Source organism: Anopheles maculipalpis, chromosome 2RL (genome assembly GCF_943734695.1).
Source record: "Anopheles maculipalpis chromosome 2RL, idAnoMacuDA_375_x, whole genome shotgun sequence".
Lineage (NCBI taxonomy): Eukaryota > Metazoa > Arthropoda > Insecta > Diptera > Culicidae > Anopheles > Anopheles maculipalpis.
In genome coordinates this window covers 52,150,158-52,170,443 of record NC_064871.1, presented here as the reverse complement: position 1 = coordinate 52,170,443, position 20,286 = coordinate 52,150,158, and the positions used below count along the sequence as shown (strand labels likewise).

Here is a 20,286-nt window from a genome sequence, read left to right as displayed (position 1 = left end):
GAAGCACGGCACATACAATACTTCCGAAATTTCGATCGTTCTTATTTCATTATTTTCCGCAAGACAATAGATTTTTCCACTACCGAAACCCGCAACTTCGACCTTTTTACCATCAGCCATTAAAACTTCTTTACCATACGTGGTTTCTAATTTGTCGAAAAACTCCTTGCAAGATGTTATGTGCTTTGAAGCACGACTGTCTATATACCATTCTTTTTGTCCTCCATTGTCCACAATCCATGCAATAGGTTCGTTAGAATGCGACACCGTATTCGCATTTTTTTAAAGAACAAAAAATAGTTGAATTTATTTGATGAATAATCCTTGTTTACAAAAAAAAAATGTACTTTCGCAAGTGCTTTGTACTGAATATGTTTTCTACTACTAAGTATTTACTCTATGATAAGAATTAAATTCTTTTAAGAATGGAAAAGAAAGGTTAGAGTAAACTAACGGTTTGGGAATTGTTAATCATCAATTATAAAGTGGAAAGTGAAGATCATCTTTCATATTGGACTTGTGTCATGATACGAAACCTTAAAAACTAGTGCTAGATCAATCTTACATCTGCATAACAATTACATTATTAAACTGACTAACTTATCCTATTACTAAAGATAATAATTACAATATTTACAAGAAGAGATCTCTTATGAGTTTGGAGTTGGATTGCGAGCTGGTATTTATAAAGCGATCCAAATCTGTACGTATCCTTTCATTTATAAGTGGTATTTATGCTAATTTGTGGAGGTCATGGGTGCTGTATCTAACAGGTAAGTTTAGGATCATTTTAAGGAATCTGTTTTGTACTCTTTGTATAACGAGCATATTGCCAGGGGAGCATGTTCCCCATGCATTTGACCCATATAATATTGCGGGCAGTATGACCTGTTTGTAGAGAATGAGTTTGTTCTCCTCCGTTGTTAATCCTCCATTTCTTTTGATTAGAGGATAAAGGCTCATCAGTGTCCCCAGGACTTTTGTTCTTATATGATTGATGTGATGTTTAAATGATAATTTTCTATCTCTCACTACGCCAAGATAACGAACATGAGGGTCCCATGTGATCGCATGGCCTTCTAAATTTATGGACTTGACTCTGCGCCTGATGGTGGATAGCCACAAATTTTTTCTACAAGGTAAAAAAATAGCTTGCGTTTTACAAATTTTTAATAAGGTAATTTACAAATTTTTCTAACGCTCTTTGCAGTACACCATGTAAACATGCCAGATATTTCTGTTGATATAAGATGGTGGTGTCATCAGCGTAGAGAGATAACTGAGTATTATCGAATGCGGGGACGTCCGTTGTATAACAGTTATACAAGAGCGGACCTAAGACGCTGCCCTGTGGTACTCCTGCCTTGTTTTCATAAGGTTCAGAGTGTATCGAGCCTAGGTATACCGCCGATGTTCTGCAGCTTACATAACTTTGTATCATTTTTATAATATACATCGGAAACCCTTGTTTTTCAAGTTTGTAGAGAATGCCCTGATGCCAAACATTATCAAACGCTTTTTCTACGTCTAACAAAGTGATTTCTGTGGATTTTCCGACGGATTTACCATCGTTTATGATGTTTAACATCCTCTGAAGTTGATGAGCTGTCGAATGACCATTTCTAAACCCAAACTGAATTTCAGTTATGCTGTTATTAACAGCACAATGATCTTCCATCTTCCAGCAAAATGATCTTCCATTCTTCTAGCATGCAAAATTCTCTCGAATACTTTGCTAAGAACGCTTAGGAGGGAGATTGGTCTGTAGCTGGATGCTAGGCATGGGTCTTTACCAGGGTTCCTGAAGGGTACAACCTTGGCAAATCGCCAGCATTTTGGAAAATATCCCATTTCTAAACATTTATTGAAGATGTTGGCAATGAAAGAGATGTAATCGCCGGGTAATTGATAGGTGTATGTTGGTCGTGTCATCACCGTAAAATCATCGACCTTCCACTTCGACTCTCGATTATTGAATGTTTGACTTTATTCAGAAAGGTTTAATGCTAACTTAAGTCTACACAATTCTACAAAGTAAGAATGTAAAATATAAGAAGGAGACGCCTGGACTGCGTTTGGGTATTGGTGATTGATATGTACTTGAACTGTAAATAAAGGAATGCAACATATGCATAAAGCGGTTGCGCTCCCACGGCAGAGTATGGTACAGGCATGGAGGTCTGTAATATGACCTTCCTGCTAGCATAGGATTGCCGGACGATGCACGCAGTATGGTGCCATCGATTTATGACTGAATGTTACTTAAAATGTATGGTAAGCAGATGTGGTTCAAATGGTTCGTGAGAACCGAACCTCTTTAGAATAATGCTGTTTCTAGGATAATTCAAATGTGGGAATGGTGATGCGTTTGCATTATGACACCTCCCCTTTTAAGGAGAATGACGTAATATAATGAAGTCATTCCAAGATGTGCGTGGTCCAGACGCCTTTACAATTGTTTTATGTTTGTTTTATAAATGTATTATTGCAATAATTAGTAATGTTTATATTCATTTATATTATGTTCATGCAATGGAACTATTTTATTAATCTATTTTTATGAACCTTTTGGATTTCATTATTGATTTTATTTTTTATTATTACGTTTGGGTGGTCTATTTCAAGAATTTCGAATGGTCCTACATAAACTTTATCTAGCTTTCTCCTGTTTTCCTTTTTTAACCAAACGGTTTCTCCTTCAGAGATATCAATAGGGTTTGTTTCTATAAGCTGTTTATTGATTCTGTTGACTTTTGAGTTTTCAAGTAATTCTCTAGTATTCTTTACAGATGATTGGATCTTGAATTATACTTCAGTGAAATAAGAGTCATAACCGTAAATTGGATCTAAATTACTACAATTTTGAATAGACTGTGGTATGTTAGCTTTCTTGCCAAATATTAACTCGAATGGTGCGTACTGATGTGTAGAGTGTGGGGTTGTATTGTAACTGAAAACGTAGTATGGTAGCCATGTGTCCCAGTCATCTTGCTGTTCGTTTATAAATTGCCGTAAGTATTCATTCAGACTTCGGTGGTTTCTTTCCAGGCTACCAATAGTTTCAGGATGGTAAGCGGTGGAAAATTTTTGTTCTATAGCTAAGAATTTACATATATTGTGAAATATTTCATTCTTGTACTCGGTTCCCATATCAGATTTTATCTGTAAGGGACAACCATGCACAAGAATGCAATTTTCAACAAATGCTTTTGCAAGTGTCTTAGCTGGCTTATCGATAATTGGTACTATTATTATAAATTTAGTTAGATCGCATTGTGCAGTCAATGCATAACGATTTCCACTTATGGATTTCGTAAAAGGTCCAATCGTGTCGATGGACACGACGTCAAATGGTTGAATTGGTGTCGTTGTTTCAACAAACGCTTCTTTAGTTTTTAGCGTATGTTTGTTTTGTTTACATTTTTCACAATTTTTAACATAATTGTTAATAGTTGTTTTCATGTTAGTCCAATAAAATGAACTTCTTAATTTTTTCAACAGTCTCGATGTACCTACGTGTCCTCCCGAAGGGGTATCGTGGCTTTCTGAGATAATTTTATTGATTTCGTTTTTGCATGTAATAATTTGTGCTGGATTGTAAAATATTATGTCGACATATTTTGATATTTCGTTACAAATTGTTTTGAACAATTGTTTATCTACCAGCGAAAATATAATGTTGTTATTTGCAATTGGTAATTTTTGTATTTTTAGATTTATGGCCATTTCATTTATCATACATATATATTTTTTCAAATCAAAACGTTTCAATGCATAAGGAAATTGCGCTTGAGCAAGTACCTTTTTCACATTTTTTGTCATAATATTTACGTATAAGTCATTGTTCAGGATTGTGAACATCAATTTTGGCAAATTAAATGCATCGATGTTATTAATAGAGTCATACGCCTTGAGGTGATCAGTCTCGTTAGGCTTAGACATCTGGTTTTCTATAATCGTTGTTGGTTTTGTCATGGACCTCGTTTGGACTGGTAAAGCGAGAATGTTTGAAAGTTTTTCTGAGTCGATAACGATGGCGTCAGGTCCGACATTTTCTTTTCCTTTCACGTACTCGATATCGAATTGAAATTCTTCTAAATCAGTTCTCATCATTGTTAAATTTGATGCGGGGTCTTTTATCGAAAATAAGTATACTAGCGGACGATGATCTGTTCTGACCGTGAATCGTCTGCCGTAAAGGTATGGTCGAAAATATGTTATAGCCCAGTGAATCGCTGTTAGCTCTTGCTCAATTGTGGACTTGTTTCTCTCTCCTTTGGTGAATGTCCTACTCGTATACGCAATCGGTAAGTCGATATTTCCGTATGGTTGCGACAGAACTGCACCGCATGCGTTTTTCGACGCGTCAGTGCATAAAATGAACTTTTTGTTGAAGTCAGCTAATTTAAGTATTTGTGGGGATATCAATTTGTCTTTGAGTGTTGAAAATGCATTATTGCATTCTTCACTCCAAACGAATTTGGTGTTTTTCTTTAATAGAGCGTTTAAGGGGGATGCAATTTCTGAAAAAAACGGGATGAATCTTCGATAATAGTTGCAGAAGGCAACAAATCTTCTGACATCGTCAGCATTTTTGGGTGTAGGTTAATTAATGATAGTTTCATGTTTGGATTTATCAGGTAAGATACCATGTTGAGATACATGATGTCCCAAAAAGGTAAAATCAGCGCAGAAAAAATTGCATTTATCAAGATTCAGCTTTAGATTGAAATGTTGAAGTTTCTTAGAAACGTTTTCCAAATTTTGTAAATGGTGTTTTACAGAGCATCCGATGACGATGATGTCATCGATATAAAGAAAAGCACACTCAGGTGGTAATCCACTGAGTGCAATGGTCATCATTCGCTGGAAACTGTTCGGAGAAATATTTAAACCGAACGGTAACCGATTAAATTCATAGTGACCATTTGCTGTGGAGAAGGCGGTGAATTTCTTAGAATTTACTTCTAACTCAATCTGGTGGAATCCAGACATCAGATCGAGAGTAGAAAAATATTTAGCTCCACCCAATTGATCTAATATGTCATCAATCCTGGGTAAAGGAAATTTGTCGGCAACTATTTTCTTATTCAGTTGCCTAAAATCAACTACTAGGCGCCATTTTTTATTATCGGTGGAAGATTTTTTCGGAACTAATAGAAGTGATCAATTACACGGTGAGACTGAAGGTCTGATAATTTCATTTTTCAGCATGTTTTCTACTTGTTTACTAATTTCATTTCTCTGAACTTCAGGAATCCTGTAGTTTTTAATGTAAACTGGATTACTGTCATTCAAATTAATGGATTGTTTGTAAAAGTTATTGCAAGTTAGGGTATCGCCTTTTAAAGCAAACACGGCATTGTATTTTAAACAGAGATCTGTAAGTTTCTGTTCATAATCAGGTGGTATGTGATCAGTTTTTATTTCAGAAAGTAATTTTTTCGTCCGATCATCGACATTGGCTGGATCAAAGGAATAACAATCGTAATTTTTCAAAGGAATAAGTGTTTTAGGAAAGTTTTTGTTGATTCTTACAAAATTTTCAGTTGTGTTGATAAGTTTTGTCAATTTATTATTGTTATTTATCACGGTATTAGCACAAAAAACGCCAGGACTAATTTCATTCGAAATTAGTACCTGATCTTCTGATAATTCGTCATAATGAATTTGTTTTAACACCTCACATCGGGGTGGTAGAACGAATTCACCATTCAAATTTTCTTCAATCGGGATATGATTTTCTTCAGAGTTGAAAACTCCTGATAAAAGCCATGTATCGTAATTAATTACGCAACGATATTTTGTTAAAAAAATCTCGCCCTAAAATACCATCTGTTGGGATCGGGATAGTAGAGTCGATCAACTGAAATTTGTGATCGACTTCGACATTGTTCGGAAGAAATATTTTTGTTACAGTAGAGCCCAGTGTCTCTACTGGTGAATTATTTATGCCAGTAATAGTACATTTTTCATTTCCGTTTATAAATAGGGATTGGTTGATTCGATTAAATTTAAAAATAGAAAGCTCAGCTCCAGAGTCGACTAATAACGTACACTCTGAGCTTGAAAATCCAAGGTTAATTATTATAAAATTCGTTCAATTTGTGTTAATGCTGTAACAAGTTTTGCTTATCTTCTGTTGAACGTTACACACTGGTGCGTGTTCTGCTGTGGATTCGGTTGCATTTGCGTGGTTTGTGGTTGATTCGAAACAATTCCCCCAACTACCATTTGCTGGGGGACTGGGCAGTTTTCCGCTTGAGCGTAAAACACATTATGCCCATGTCCAGTTCTGTGTTGGTTAGAATTATTTGAAGGATAAGAATTCCTCCCTCTGTTTTGGTAGATTCCTCGGAAACTACCTCGAAAATTATTATGTCCTCTTCCGTTCCCACGTCTGTTTTGATTTTGGTAATAACTTCGATAAGGACGATTTAAATCATTGTTTGGATATGATCTGTTGCGCGAAAAATTGGAAGTTTGAGAGTTATTTCCTCTACCACGTCCTCTCGATTGGATGCTATATACTTGGGGCTGTTCAGATTGCGATTCATTAATTTTTTGAATAGCTTTTTGAATTGAGTCGAATTCGTTAGCTCTCAAAATAATTTTCAATTCGTTATTGGATACACCGTTAATCAGTGTATCCACACCAGCCTTGGTAGCCATTTGGGTTGATGACGGGAAAGATGGGCAAATATCAATCATTTGGTTCTTTAATACTTTGCTCAGCAGGGGTAAGCTTCCGTATATACCCTCTCTCTTCGTATTCCGTGATCTTAGCATGCATTGTCTTAGCCAGGTCCGGATCACGGCGTAGCTTCCTTTCCAGGCAGTTATGACGCTTCAATGCCATTGCTCGGCTATCTGGTAACTTAATGGTTTCGTACTTCCATAAAAGACCAGCCTCATACCGTCCATCTATCAACCGTACTCTGGATCCAAGAATGCTGAGCGCACGTTCTTCTTCATCAGAACGCAGCTGTTTCACCGGAAGGTAGACTCCAAGCGACTCAAAAGAGAAGTATTTCCTCAACGCCAGATCCATCTCACTATCTTTTTTCTCACTGCAGTGAGACAAATATGCACGTTCATGGACTTAATCCACTCCGTATTCGCCTCTGTCGATGTGAATTTATACGGACCATACACCACCCAACCGAGTCGTGTTTTCGATGCTGCTGGCTCGTCCGCTCTTCCCTCAACGGTTTTCTGCGTTTGGCTCAAGAAACAGTTATCAACTCCAATCAGTATTCTGGCGGAAACATTATAATACGATGGTAATGGTAGCCCTTTGAGATGATCGTATTTGACGGCTAACTGCGACGGTGCTACTGACTGCTTACTCAACCCGAGAGTACGCACTGTGTGTACGGCACGCATTTTGTACACGCCTGGGGCCCCTACACCAGATATCCTCACGGATATCTCAACAGACTCGTCCTCAACCCTGCTCTGGTTACCGGTCCACGAAATGCACAATGGGCGAGGTTTGCCACCGATGCCCAACTCTTTCAATAGATCGTGCTCCATGAAGGTGGCCGAGGATCCGTCATCCAGAATCGCCATCGTATCTACCTGCGTACCGTTTCCATACAACGTAACCGGAACGTACTTAAGCATTACACCCCCGGGCGAAACAGAGTGTACGTTGCAATTAGTGTTGACAGGACATCCTTCCTGACGGGTGCTGGGTACCTGATTGTTGCTCGGCGAGTGCAACAATCGATGATGTCGACGCTCCCATTTATTTACCCCACACAATGTATCAATAGGACAAGAACCGGGATGTTTACGAAGACACGTTCGGCAGATGCCCTCTCGCTTTATTAGGGTCCAACGAGCGTTGACATTCATAGCACGAAGCTTACTGCAGTCGGACAGATTTTCCGCAACTCTCCTGACACGCAACACAACGCTTGATGTCGCCCTCAGTCATCGGTGGTTTGGGTGCTGTATTTACGGCCGGTTCTGTGGAATGAACATTTTGGTGAGCGTACTTACGGTCGTTCTGACGATTGCTACCGTCATGTTTCACCTCCTTAGTATGTTTCACTCCCCGGCTGGCTGAGCGGACTAACTCCTTCATCCACTCGTTGAATGTCGTGACATGTGTGCAGCTGTTTTGGTAGTAATACCAGTTCAGCCGCACGTAAGTCGGCAGCTTGTCCACGAGCTCCTCCAGCAGTGGTCCTCCATCGAAATAGCTGTGCAAACCGGAACCCGTAATCGATGCACAGAAGTTCCGCACTGCTACACCATAATTCACCAGCGCGTCGAAACTGTCATCCTTCGGGGGCGGCATGCGTCTGATGTTGGCCATCAGTGTGTTCACCACTATCTCCGGACGGCCATAACACTCCTTCAGGATCTCGATGGCCTCGGGAACGCTTTCAGGATATAGTAAGCAGTTGCCAACTGCTTCTCGCGCTTTCCCCTTCAAGCAGGCTTGTAGCCGCAACATGTTCTCGCCATTCGTGTAGCCACATATCGCGGTAGAATGTTCATAATTCGATATGAAAGCCATCCACTCCTTGGGGTCGCCTGCGAATGCTGGTAGCTCCTTACTCGTGCACTTCCGAGCCGAGATTTGGCTTTGGTTAAACGACGGAAAAACGGTCGAGTTATAATGCATGGGTCGATGCGTCGTTTCTGCAGTATGCACGGGAACAAAACTAGCTGATGGCCTATACGGCTCTTCATGCTGTCTCGGGATGCTCGTAGAAGGATGTATTGATTCCTCCAGCAACCGTTTCTTCTCGGCCATTCGACGTTGCTCGCATCGTTCAACGGCAAGCAGTCTCTCTTCAAGCAGCTGTTGTTCACACTGCTTGTCTATTCTATGCAATTCATCCTCGATCGCAGTAGACCTCGCTGCGGGAGTCCTTAAGGATGAATGCACGGGCGGCACCTCAATAGCGTAAGGCGGGAGAAAGTGGCTCTGTGGACGCGTCGGCCTGTTAGCGGGGGCTTGGGTACGAGCCTCAGGCTGACGCTGATCCACTTCCCCCACACGATCAGTATCACGTAGCCACTGATCTATGTCCTTTTCCTTTAATGCAATCGATGACGTTGTTTCTGTTAGAATTAAGATAAGACACTAGCGTGTTTTGCTTCTATGGCTTACTTTCTACGACTGCGCATTTGCTACGCGTCAGCCTTGCTTTTATTGACACAACTTATCCACTAAAGGTTTACATATGAAAGGTGGGCAATTGTCACATTTTTAACACTCAGTTTACACCTTGAATATCTTTATATACATCTTATTAGTCAATATTAAAGTTCAACGAAATAGCCATTTCTCTGTATTTTGGCACTCCTAAAGGCTTTGTTAATATATCTGTTTTCATGTTGTTGGTTGGGCAATAGTTCAAGATCATTTCCTTATTCATACATAAATCTCGGATATAGCTTGCTCTTGTATCTATATGTTTTGAGCGTTTTGTCCTTTTACCTGTTTCCGCAAAACTAATGCAACTTTGGTTGTCTTCATATACAAATGCTACTGTTTCTTTTTCATCGAGATTTTTTAAAAGACTTTTAAGCCATTTAATTTCCTGACATGTTTCGCTTAACGCAACGTATTCAGCTTCCATTGAAGAGAGGGTTACACAATGTTGCTGACGACTTATCCAATTTATGGCTCCTCCTGAATAGAATGTAATTAAACCAGTTATCGATTTTCTGGTGCTTCTATCTTCAGCCCAATCAGCGTCCGAAAATGCCTCTATTCCTTTCTTAGGTTCACCACCTAATTTCAATTTCCAATCAATGATACCTTTCAAGTATCGTACTATTCTTTTCGTTGCTGTCCATTCTTTCTGTGTAGGTGCATTGAATTTTCTTGCTAAAATAGCTACACTTGCTGCAATATCTGGTCTTGTGGTATTTGCTATGTACATTAATGTTCCTATTGCGCTTCTATACATTGTAGTATTTTCAAACAACTCAGTTTCAGTTTCATCCTTCAAAAAACCTTGATCCATAGAGCTTTTGGTTACGTTAGCTTGATCAAGTCCTAACTTTGTTATTAACTTCTGGATATGCCCTTTCACACTCATGTTATATATTCCAGGTTTATCTCTTTGTATCCCAATTCCTAAGAAATACTTTACTTATCCTCACCAATTTATCATAAAATGCTTTTTAAGTTCATCATACACTTTCCTTATGTCTTTTTCTTTAGCGCCTGCAATCAGAATATCATCTACATAGATAACTAAGTAAATTTTAGTTGCATGTGTATTTTTTATGAATAAGCATTCATCCGTATTACCTTTCGTGAAGCCAAGAGTCTTCAATACATTAGTCAATTTCAAATTCCAGCATCTTGCGGATTGCTTTAACCCATATATGCTTCTTTTCAAATGGCAAACGGTTCCTTCTTTTCCAGGAACTTCGTAACCTTTTGGTTGGCTCATGTAAATTTCTTCATCAATTTCACTATTTAAATATGCAGTTTTAACATCGAGATGTATTAATATCAAATTATCTCTCCCTGCTATCGTCATGATTGTTCTAATAGTTGCGTATCTAGTGACAGGAGCATATGTTTCATCAAAATCTATACCTGGTATTTGTGCATAACCTTGAGCAACTATACGTGCTTTGTATCGATTGATTTGTCCTGTTTCATCCTGCTTGATTTTAAACACCCATTTACATCCTATTGCGCGTTTACCCGCTGGTAAACACAAAAGCTTCCATGTGCCGATATCAATATGAGCTTTGATTTCCTCGTCCATAGCTGTTCTCCATGATTCGCTTTCCGGTGATTCTAATGCTTCTTGCATTGTTGTAGGCTCATTTGCCACCAATACAGACGTGCCTAAAAAATAATCCAAAAACCTTTGAGGTTTAGTTTTATTTAATCTCACCGGTCTGGTACTAGTTGCTGGAGTAGGATCTGTTTCTTGGGAATCATCTTCTAATGCTGATTCGTCATCCGTCTCATGTGGTGAACTGCTTTTCGACGATTGTTCACTCTTCATCTCGGGCTCTGAACTGTGTTCCGTTGTTTGGTCTGATGTTTATTCACTGCACGTTTCTTCGTCCATATTGTCTGCCAAATGATGTTTTCTGTACACTTCCCCTTTTTCGCAAGGCTTTATTTGCTGTACGCATTCTTTATTCTCGGTTTCATGGAATATGACGTCACGCGCAATCATCACCTTTATTCCGTTCCAAACACGATATCCACCTGAGGCGTACCCGACGAATATATTTTCCACTGAAATTCTGTCCAGCTTTTGCCTTTGTTGATGTGGTATCCTAACAAAACACTTTGCACCAAAAACCCGTAAATTGTTTACGTTTGGCTTTTTGCCCGTCCACATTTCTATTGGTGTTTTGTTTCAACTCTTCGTCGAGCACCCGGCCTTTAACGAAAGACATCGTTAGATGTTCTTCTGGTAGAGATTCCAACGTTGTTACTATTGTTGAATATTGCGGCCCGATACTCAACAATAAACCATTTACCACGTCGATTTGTGCCAATTGTGCACCCAAATGTTTGTACTCAAATACTAAATTATCATATTTCATAAAAAAGTCGTGAAGAGTTTCATTTTCTTGCTTGACAGATTTTAGCTCTCTAGCCACATGCAAACGTTTTGCCACACTTTTTCTGTCGTACACCGAAGCAAGCGTCGACCATATTTCATATGCCGATTAGCAAAATTGCGTATTCACAATTTGCTCGTCGGACATACTTTTAAGCAACAACGTTTTACACTTTTTGTCCTTCTTCACTCTTGCTGCTCTTAATTTATCACAAGACTTCAACACTGAGTCTTCCTGACTGGTTTCATCTTCATTTGGAGATTCTTCCGTGATGCACTCTACGAGATCTTGCTCGTCCAGGATCGCCAACACACGAATCTTCCACGCAGCGTAATTTGTGCCATCGAACACCGGCACCAAAAAATTATTCTTTAATAATTCTGCCATTTTGAGGTTTTTCGAATAACACTTCACTAGCTGGGTACTGGGCCCATAACCTGTTAGAATTAAGGGAAGACACTAGCGTGTTTTGCATCTATGGCTTACTTTCTACGACTGCGCATTTGCTACGCGTCAGCCTTGCTTTTATTGACACAACTTATCCACTAAAGGTTTACATATTAAAGGTGGGCAATTGTCACATTTTTAACAGTTTCTACCATAACGTCAGCTATTTCGCGTTCGATTGCTCTCAGCTCGCGCTTGGCTTCGCGAGCTCTCGTAACCAATTCGTTCAGGGTCTCGTTTCGCGTAGATGACGCTCTCGAAGATGGCCTCGATGATGCCCGTGTTGAACGAAATATGATACAAAAGACACTTGCTGGTTTTCACACTGTTCTTTATTTGTTGTCCAGTTGCTAGTGCAATCAAATTGCTTGTATACTCGATATATATATATATATATACATCTGACCGTCACCAAGATGTACTAAACCTAGATGTGAAACGTCACATCAATGTAACTATACTATAGGTGTGCCAAACGTTGCTTATAATTAACAATGTCACTATACTAGAGGTGTGCCAAACGTTGCTTACAATTAACACTCCTCCTCAACTTTTGCACACTCTACAAAAGATCCAAACCCTTACAAAACTTTGAATGCTTAACCGATCCTAAGGGTTTAGTAAATATATCTGCCAACGTATTTTCAGTAGGGCAATACCGCAGGGTCACTACTTTTTGTTCAATCAAAACTAGTTTTACAACTACATTGCAAAAAGCTTTATTCCAGCACCTGGCTGGTTGTTTTAAAGCCATAAATGCTCCTCCTCAAACGACAAACTTTTTCTTCTTGACCGATCGTTTCATAACCAGGAGGTTGACGCATGTATATTTCTTCCTCAATACTTCCATGAAGATATTTGATGTAGCTGTAGCTGTTTCCGTGTTTGTTTCCGTTCAAAAAACCTTGCATCACTATTTTGTCGTTCTTAATAATGTTGCACATATCTTTCGTGAACAAAACATTATAGCATTCGGCACACAAACGAAACACCGACAATAGGTTACTGTTCAAATTGGGAACGTACAAAATGTCTTTGACCACAATTTGGAAAGCAATTCCTTTGTCACTAATACCACGAATCACACCATTTCCGATTCCCGCGGATTTTATTATTTTCCCATCCGCCAACGTGATGGAAACTACATCACTAGCCTGATGCTTCACTAAACCTTGTATTAGATTCGGTTCACCACACATATGCCTACTCGCACCGCTATCTATGACCCAACCATTTTCGCACTTCACCGACGAAAAATTTGCAACGGCTTTTTGTCCTGTTTTACGCTTCTTTAGCAAGAAGCAATCCTTCCGAAAATGCCCTGGTTTTCGGCAATGATAGCAGACTGGACCGTGTCGTTTTGGTGAATTCGTGTGAAGGGCTATAACTTCCGGTGACGCACTGCCGACTTCATTTTCCGTTCGACGTCTGAATTCTTCCCGCAACTTACTCATCGCAAATTCCGACGTCAGTTCGACCTCCGGCCGATTTTCCAAAGCAACTATTAAGTTACCATATGACGGTGGGAGGCTGGACAAAATCATTGCCATGAATACACGATCTTTCAGCCCTTCGCCCACCATCTCAAGTCGCGTGTGCAATTTCACCATCTCACTTAGATGAGCAGGAAGATTGCCACCTTCACTCAGCCTTAACGTACACAATTTTCTCAACACACATAGAACCGACGGCAGACCGCTACTCTCATGCACCGAGCAAAGAGTGTCCCAAATTTCTTTGGCTGTAGTTTTATTTAATATGTACACTACCTGGCTGTCCTCAACCGTGGAACTAATCACTGCACGCGCTTTTGCATCACCGGCTATCCATTTCGCAATTGGCATTTCCGGCTTGACCTCTGTGATGTAGCTGGCCAAATCCTGCCGAATCAATTCCATCTCCACCCGGAATTTCCAAATTTCAAAATTGTCTTCTCCCAAACGTGGGAGCACTATTTGGAAAGCCATTGTTTTCTTAAGCCACTTGGACTGGGCCCATAACCTGTTGAACGAAATATGACACAAAAGACACTTGCTGGTTTTCACACTGTTCTTTATTTGTTGTCCAGTTGCTACTGCAATCAAATTGCTTGTATACTCGATATATATATACATCTGACCGTCACCAAGATGTACTAAACCTAGATGTGAAATGTCACATCAATGTAACTATACTATAGGTGTGCCAAACGTTGCTTATAATTAACAATGTCACTATACTAGAGGTGTGCCAAACGTTGCTTACAATTAACAGCCCGTCCAGCTTCCATTGACCTGATTGTAGAGTTGGCCACTGGGTCTGTGCTGTTCCTGCCGTATCCACGGATGCTGCTTGGCCTGTTCACGGAGGGGGGAAGCGGCTCCAGCCCTTCGCGAAGAGGTTCTTCTTGATGCGGGATCGGTGTACGGGACATTCTGCAAGCTTCACTTTACACACGCGACACTGTAACGATGCCTTACCGTTGGCAATTGACTACGCGACGTATTCACGAACTATACGCGTTTTTAAAAAAAATGTTGCGAATGCAACTTGTCGGCTCCTCGACAACCGTAATACCCTTTCAAATAACGACGCGATTGTACTTGCGTTTATTACAATTCTTTATTAGCGAATCTATTCACAAGTTTAAGCGGGGTTTTTAAAAACGCGGTATCTTCTATCACGGTATAAAACGTAGAGAGCTAACGTGACCTACGCGCGTTCCTCTTATCCCTTTTTTCCCGCAATGGCCGTCGTGCCATCGCTACATCGCGATCATTGCCCTTATTTCCCCTATCTTCGAAAACGTATCGACTGTCACTTTGACTACCAAGATCTTTACAGGCGGACTCAAGCTGACAGTCGTTTGTTTACATAACTGACCTAACGTGGTATAACCATGCGGTTCGTTGGCACGGTTACAAATGTAAAAGTTGTCGTCCGTCTTTCGTCGTAAGATCGGTGGAAGTGGTTTCCGGCTGGAGGTTGGATCGGGTGTCTGCGATAATGCTGGACTGGTCGTTGGCTCTTGGGTTAGATGTGGCTGCTCGTCTGCAGGCGGTTGATTCGTTGCTGATGTTCGTGTTCGATTTGGCTCAGGTGGAACTGCGGCCATGTATGCTGGTTTCAAACGGTCGATGAATACCGTCGAAGGTTGTCCATTCACCAGAATCTGGAAGTACTTCGGACTTCGCTGCAGTATTTGGTATGGTCCTTGGTAGGGTGTCGTTAAGGCGGGTCGAACAGTGTCGTTACGTACGGACGCGTGGGTGCATTTGTGTAGATCGGCGTGTACGAACGCGGATCGGCTGGTATGCCAGGCGGTTGTTGTTGGCCGAATGCTGCTCATCGCTTCCCGTAGTGTTTTGGCGAAGTCGGTTTGGTCGGCCGGCGGTGGCTTCTCTGCGACAAATTCCGCGGGGATGGTGAGTGTTGTTCCGTAGACCAGTTCTGCCGGCGATGCTTTGATGTTTTCCTTATAGGAGGTGCGTAGTCCAAGCAGAATAAGAGGTAGATGTTCACTCCATCTGGTTTTCTCCTTGCAGCAGATGGCTGCTTTCAGGGTGCGATGCCACCTCTCGATTAGTCCGTTCGCCTGAGGGTGGTATGCGGTCGTTCGAATATGCTTTGTGCCGAGTACTCGCGTTAGCTCCTTGAACAAGGAAGATTCAAATTGTTTTCCTTGATCCGTAGTTATGTGCGACGGAACTCCAAATCGGGCGATCCAGTGATAAAGTAGTGCCGAAACGACAGTTGATGCCCTAATGTCCGGAATCGGTACTGCTTCAGGCCAACGGAAAAAACGGTCGATGATTGTCAAGCAGTAGCGGTTGCCGTTGCTGACGGGGAAAGGTCCGATGATGTTCACGTTGATGTGAGCGAACCTTGCGGCGATTGCTGGATAAGCTCCCAGGGGGCTTTTTGTATGTCGTCCTACTTTCGCTCTTTGACAAGCGATACAGTTCCTCACGAACTCCTGGGTTTCCCTGTTGATGTCCAGCCAAACGAATCGTTGAGTCATCAATTTGGCTGTAGCTCGTGCTCCAGGGTGGCTAAGGTCGTGGACGGTGTGAAGAAGTTCGTGGCGGAATGATTTCGTGATATAAGGACGAATTATTCCAAAAGGGCAGTCAGCGTATAGGGAGTTGCAGCTTCCGGGGATCGGCGTCTTCTGAAGGTACAAGTCGGATGGTGTCTTCCCAGTTAATATATCTGCTAGTTCGGGATCGTTGACTTGTTCTTCCGCCAATTTCTCATAGTCGATCGTAGGCTTAACTTGTACCGTTTCAATGCGTGAAAGAAGGTCGGTGGTAGACTGCCCAATGAAGTCTAGCTGTCGGGCTCGTCGCGGTGAAGCGTTGTCCAGCGTTTGCCGGAAAGCATAGATTAGAAGCTTATGGTCCGTATAGATACGGAACTCACGACCCTCTAACTGGTTTCGAAAATGTCTCACAGCGAGGTAGATGGCTGTCAGCTTCCGGTCGTATGTGGAATATTTAAGCTGTGCTTTCTCGAATTTTTTTGAGAAGAATCCTAGGGGCTGGAGTTGACCATCGACGAGTTAGTGTAAAACAGCACCAGCGGCAAAATCCGAGGCGTCGGTCCAGAGGGACAGCTCTGCGCTTGTTGCGGGGTGAGCTAGCAGTGTGGCTTCTTTCAGTTGTATCTTGCAGCTGTCGAATGCTTCGGTGGCTTCAGGCGTCCAAACCAGTGGAGTTTTATCCTTTTTCCTGTTACCTGGAGTCATCTCCAGCAGTATGCTTTGTGTCTCCAGAGCGTGTGGTAGAAAGTGGCGGTAATAGTTCACCATGGCTAGGAAACGTTTAAGTTCCATGACGGTCGTTGGTTGTTTTATCCCGTTTATAGCTTCTACTCGTTCGGGAAGAGGACGTATTCCTTCTGCGTTGACCAGGTGGCCCAGGAAGGTGATTTCGCTACGTCTGAACTCGCACTTGGCTGGGTTTATGGCTAGCTGATGTTCCTCGAGACGTCGGAATAGTAGGCGCAAGTGCTCGCGGTGTTCCTCCTGTGATGCCGAGGCGACTATCATGTCATCGATATAGGGGAAAACGAAATCGAGACCTCGCAGGACGTCATGGATAAGTCGCTGGAACGTCTGTGCAGCATTCCTCAAGCCGAAGGGCATCGTTGTGAACTCAAACAGTCCGAAAGGGGTAGTGATAGCCGTCTTCGGGATGTCTTCCGGGTGCAGAGGGAGCTGATGATATGCCTTGTGCAGGTCGATCTTAGAGAAAATTATCTTTCCCTGCAACTGCATCGTGAAATCCTGTAGAAAAGGCAAAGGATAACTGTCCGGTATCGTCTTCGCGTTGAGGGCCCGGTAATCTCCGCAGGGACGCCAAGTTCCATCGGCCTTTCTTGTCATATGTAGTGGACTTGCCCAACTGCTATTTGAAGGACGGCATACTCCCAGCTGCATCAAGGACTCAAATTCCGCGCGAGCTGCGGCATATTTCTCGGGAGACAATCTTCGGGGGCGTGCAAAGGTTGGTTGTCCTGTAGTTTCGATACGATGTGTGACGTCGGTACGTAAGAGCTTTCCGGGTGCAATCGGTGTAGTTAGTCCCGAAAAATCATTCAGCAGGTTGGCGAAAGGTGACGTTCTATCGCAAACCTTGACGGTGGGCTCCTGCAGGTCACATTTTGTCTCTCCAGATGTATACAGCTTAGTCTTGGCATCCACCAGGCACTTGTGGCGAAGGTCCACCAGAAGATGGAAATGCTGAAGAAAATCGGCACCAAGGATAGCTGTGCCTACGTCCGCTATCACGAAGTTCCACAGGAATGCTCGTCGAAGTCCCAGATCCAGAGTGTTGCGTGCGCGAAGCTAACCTCGCGGCGCTTTTCTCCAGACAGGCGCAGGTCACGCCGACTAGAGAGCAATAAGTTTTGACTCGTTTCTTTTGGGTTGAAAAATGCCTCCCTTTATTTCATAGCGTATCCGTTTTATACCTAATTATTGCTGACCGATCGTGGTCAGCAGTTTTACATATGAGTTTCTTATTTCCTATTGTCGTGCCTATTTTTCATCGCATTTGTCTATCTCTAAATACTGCTCACCAAATTGAAGGCAGCAATTTACCCGTACTTTTGGGCGCCTAGCAACATATTACTTTGTCTTTATTGCTGACCGTTCGCGGTCAGCAATTCTACACTTCAATCTGCCGCTCGCTTGATACGGCAGGCGAACATCTAAGACTACATTTTTTTAAAATGTTTTTTGCAGTGGCGACATCCCCGCCCCCGTAATTCCTCGTAGAGGTGTTACAATGCAATCTCTTCTGATGTTCTGAATGGGGGGGGGGGGGGGTCCACGCTTATGGGTAAAAAATCTGTACATGATATAGCTTATTGAAAGCGTTAGGCTGCAAGCGGCAATTGATAGGGCGATAATCAGGGGTATAATTAAAGGCTGTTCTATTCCTTTGTCGTGCTCTTTTTCGGTATCTGGGATAATTTTTCTTAGAGGTTTGAAATAATTCCCGTATAGCTCGTCCTTAACTACCAGTGTTGGTTGAATTTCTATTTGAGGCGTTTGAATCTTGCAATCTTGCGTTAGTAGTATTATTCCAACGTTGTAGGTTGGGTGAGTGAGCGTTTCGTTACATTTTATGAAAATTTCGCTTGTATTTGTTGTAAAAAAGAGGAATTTGTTTGATTGTTTGAATTTTACAATATTAATGATATCTGTCTTGATTTGCCTAACGTTACAGTTCTGATCGCTTTTCTCATGGAGGAATACTGACGCAACACAATCTGGTTTTCTTTGAATGATTGTTTCTGTAGTTATGTAGTGGGTTCCGTTTAGTTTAGTTGTTTCTTTGGGATAGAGAAAATTATTCTCATTTATCGCTATAAATGTTTGAGTCGCGTCTATAGTGATGAGTTTTTTGGGGGGATGATCGGATATTTTGCATCGTATTGAAGGTATTGAACGTGCTCTAATCTTCCTCTTGAACGCATGATTCCTTCGTTGTCCATTGTTGGACAAAGTCCACGTATTGGACTGTTCTGGTTTATCGGCTTTTTTAATTCGAGGTTCAGCATTTCCGCGGAGTATACTTCCCATTGTGATTTTTTTATCAGATATTGTTCGGCTTTATCCAAGGTATCCTTGCTAATTAAGGAGGAAAATGGTGTTTCACTTGGTTTGCCTCTGAGCCACTCTATATATTTCAGGCCTATTGCTAGCGATCTTTTTAGCCGTATCCAATTTGAACACCATGCAGTACTAATGACGGTCCAATCTGTTCTCTTTATAGTTTTGTGAGTCATCACGGGTTTCACATCCTCGAAAGTGGTATGCAACTTTTGAGTTTGAGTCTGTATTTCGCGATTTTTTAAAATTCGCGGACCTGTCAACCATTTTGACTCTCCCATAACGACTTTGGTTGCTTCATCCGCGGGATTGTTCTCGGAGGCAACCCAGTTCCATTGTCCGACGTTAGTGGATTCCAAAATTTCCCCAACTCTAACAGCCACGAACTGTTTGTAATTTCGGGCGTCGGAGTTTAACCACGCTAAGACCGTTTTGGAATCAGTCCAAAAATAGTCCTTTGCAGTTCTAATTCTCAATTGTTGTTTCACAGACTCGGCGAGTCTGACTCCGAGTACTGCTCCTTGGAGCTCTAATTTTGGGATTGAGAGCGGCTTAATGGGTGCTACTCTAGTTTTAGCGGCGACTATGTTAACGTCGATACCTGTTTGATATATGGTCCTTAGATATACGACTGCTGCAAACGCTTTTTCTGAAGCGTCTGTGAAAACATGTAACTCTCTTTTTTCAATGCCTGTGGCTTTGGAGTAGCATCTAGGAATGTTGATACTTTCGACGACCTTGATTCTACCCATCCATTGTTTCCATTGTAAATTGACGCTGGCTGGCACTTCGCTGTCCCAGTCTTGACTCGTTTTCCACAATTCTTGAAGTATAATTTTAGCCTCTGTTCGGACAGTCGCGCGGAAGTCTTGTAATTTCCCTTTTTTTTTGCTTTATTTTATACAGACGAAGAAGAAGTAGAAGTAAAAAGGAATAAAAAATTCAAAATTTGGTCCGCTGACCTTACTTGATAGAGTGTGTGACGAGAAAAGGCCCCTTCTCTTGCTCCCGTAGCGATTATATATCTTATTATTTGCCTCACAGTGGTCGCTTTCGAGCCCCGACCCGTGACACATTTTCGCCCAAGCGGTTTCGCCCTTCCAGGGGTCCTGAACGCCTCAACATTCCCCGGCCCGTAACACAGTCTGGCATCCGACTGGCGTTACCCTCTG

The 20,286-nt window shown here is 41.8% G+C and overlaps 1 protein-coding gene across 1 annotated transcript in view; it reads left to right on the top strand.

The window, feature by feature from the left end:
• Positions 1–8,671, top strand: part of LOC126557136 (double-strand-break repair protein rad21 homolog) — a 435,365-nt gene extending 426,694 nt beyond the window's left edge. The window contains exon 7 of the mRNA XM_050212811.1: positions 8,662–8,671. The gene's annotated coding sequence lies outside the window, so the exon portion shown is untranslated. The remainder of the gene's footprint in view (positions 1–8,661) is intronic.
• Positions 8,672–20,286: the final 11,615 nt, after the last annotated feature.